Source organism: Ochotona princeps, chromosome 9 (assembly GCF_030435755.1).
Source record: "Ochotona princeps isolate mOchPri1 chromosome 9, mOchPri1.hap1, whole genome shotgun sequence".
In the NCBI taxonomy this organism is placed as follows: domain Eukaryota; kingdom Metazoa; phylum Chordata; class Mammalia; order Lagomorpha; family Ochotonidae; genus Ochotona; species Ochotona princeps.
Window position 1 is genome coordinate 22034349 of NC_080840.1, and position 2878 is coordinate 22037226.

The following is a 2878-nucleotide window of genomic DNA, read 5'->3' on the forward strand; positions in this document are numbered from 1 at the left end:
GGGTTTTAATTTTAAGAATTAACCCAATTTTGTATGTTACAAAATCTCTTTGTGTCCCAAATTTTCCTTGACTTACATTTTATTTTTAGATGAATCACATGTAAAAATAATTTCTTAGTATGCTTTTCTTTGTAACTGCTCATAACCCTTTTCTAAAAATGTGTTTCTTTTTTACTCATTCTATAAGGATGTAATATATATTTATACTCTTCCAAGGTAATACATTTCCACAGCTCTATTTTTTAGCTTCCACTGATGCAAAGTTTGTGTTGCTGGTTCCCACTTAATTTTAGATAAAGCAGAGTTTTCTGGGATGTTCATGTTTCTTTTTGATGTATCTTGCTGTAAGTTTATTTTTCACTTTTTCCTTAGGTTCACAGTAAAACTACGATCTAACAACATATACTTTCCGTAGAAAAATCTCAGCTAACAGTTTCAAAGTTTCATCTACTCTATCGGTAAAGTACAAAATATTTGTAGGACAGTACCAACTCTTTATGAAAACTTATAAATACATATACTTATGTCTTAGTGCACATATACATGTACACAGCTAAACATGCATAATGAGCACTTTGTATGCCATTAATGATCTACATATGAACCACTTGCTTTCTACCTACACATACAATTCAGGAGCTATAGCAGCACAATTTTGCCTCTATTTTCTTCAGTTAAATTTATTGCAGCATACAATCTCCTAACACTCCTTCCTTCATTGCTCTACCTGGATCACATTTATTCAGAATTCATTGTTTATGATCTTGACTATTAATGTATTAATTATTGATTCATTCAAAATACATGTAATTTACTCATTTTGCTATTTTCCAATAATTCCCATTTAATAATAGCATTAATATTTTAACATCTCAAAACAAATTTGTCAGTAAAAGTTATCCAAGTTATTTCTGATTTTTGTAACCTTGCATTTCAGTTTTATTTAATAATAAAGCAATGCAGAAAACATTTGAATTATTGGTCTTATCTAAATTATTGCATGTTGCATTATGTGAATAACAATGCTTTAAATCACTTATTATTCACTGCATTCTATTAATTAAGTCTACCAGAATGTTTGTAGAATTAGAGGGATTGGTAGCATCTTCAATGGGTGTCAGACCAGTAAGGGAGGAACTTGGGAATCTGAGCTCTGACGCTTGGGGTTCACTATATTCCCTGCCTTGGACGGGGCAGCAGAACAGGGCCTGGGAACCTTCTAAGGAAAACACATTTTGGTTGCTTACTTAGCTGATCAACCTGTGAAGTTAACACCTAAATCAAAACAGGGCATCACATCCGATACAATTCAACTGGGATTTTAGTAAAGCTTTGAGTGATTCTAGGCCACAAGTTACAACAAGTTAAGATATTTCACTGTAGTCTAAATACCCAGAGAGTTTAATTTGCAAGGAAAATCCTTTCTTTTGAAAACACAGCTTATTTCATTTCAAACGGCTGCTGTGGTTCTTCTACACATATAATGGTTGTGTCGTCTAACTCAACTGGGAAGTGGTGCTATTTCAAAACAGTCCCAGCAAACTCGTCTCCTTGTGGCAAAGTGAACTTATGTCCTACTAGTTATTTAGCTTTCAATAAATTCTTAAAAAGAAAAAGCAACTAATTAAGAAAAAAAGGTTTTGGTAACAGGAACTTATTTTTCCACTAAGACACATCATGAATGTTTTTGTAGAATAAAATTTTCTTAAAATAAATGTGATAAAACATCTAACTTCTGTTTTCTGTGAGGAATGCAGATTCTCGCTGGCTCGCTGACCTTCCTGCAGCTCTTGGAGCTTTGCTGACTGCAAGTAAAATTCATTGAATTTTTATCATTGCCTTTCTCCTTCACAGTCTAGACTCTGATGGACAATCTTGGTAGTGTTGCCTTTATAAAAGAGATTGTTCTCCAAATCACAAAATCTGGTGGCCTCGGTTGTCACATTTAGTTTAGTACTGTGAAAGCCAGAGGAGACAAACCCTACCTGAACCCTGACAGGCTCCCCAACAAACAGCAGGAGGCTTGAGTTCCCACTTTTTAAAAAAACAGCGGGCTGATAATTATGTCAGTCAGTGGAGGTTCATAGTAAGTATCACATCATTAGGAAGGTCTAAGGTCCTGCATCAGCATGTACAATTTACAGATCAACAGAACACTAGCTTTTTTTTTTTTCAACATTTGTTCTACTCTCAGACCTTGAGTTACTGCTGTCAAAATTTATAGTAACTCCTTTTAGTGTGCATTTGAATTTGAAAAGATATATCTCAGTCAACCTCTCGGCTTCCTTGGGATTTGTGTAAAGTGTTAAGTACTGTCATGTGTAGGCGTCTCTTTTCCAATGCATCAAAACAACCTTGAATACATTTGATAGCATGCAGAGACGCGTTTGTACTCCTGGAAGATTTTTAGAGTGAAATCATCCTAGCAGCATTCTCCGTAAGAGCTCTCTAGAAAAAGGCCCGTAAGATATGTTACACATGAGATGCAGTCACAAAACGTGTCTTCATCATTGTCAGTAATCACACTCATTACTGACCTGAGATGGGAAATCGGTTTCCCTAGATGCTGTCCAGATTCTGATGGAGTGCAGGAGCTGAGCAGTAGCTATCATGGGACTAACTCAGGATTATTCCAATTATTCTATTATTCTAATCCTCAGCGGGACGATGTCAAATCCGCCCCTCCATGAGATTTCTGGCTGTAGTTCTTCAACATCTATATATATTACCGAAGATGAATGCATGCCTTCTTTTCTAAGATGCAGAGATAATTTTTAAAGAATGTCCATGCACTTTGATCTTACTTATTATAATATTGTCATAACAGAAAGCATGTCTTGCTGTATCAAAAATTGATTTCCATTTTAGAAAGAGAAAT

General features: G+C 35.0%; 1 pseudogene; it reads right to left on the reverse strand.

The window, feature by feature from the left end:
• Positions 1-1705: 1705 nt before the first annotated feature.
• Positions 1706-2612, reverse strand: LOC101527540 (HORMA domain-containing protein 2-like; annotated as a pseudogene).
• Positions 2613-2878: the final 266 nt, after the last annotated feature.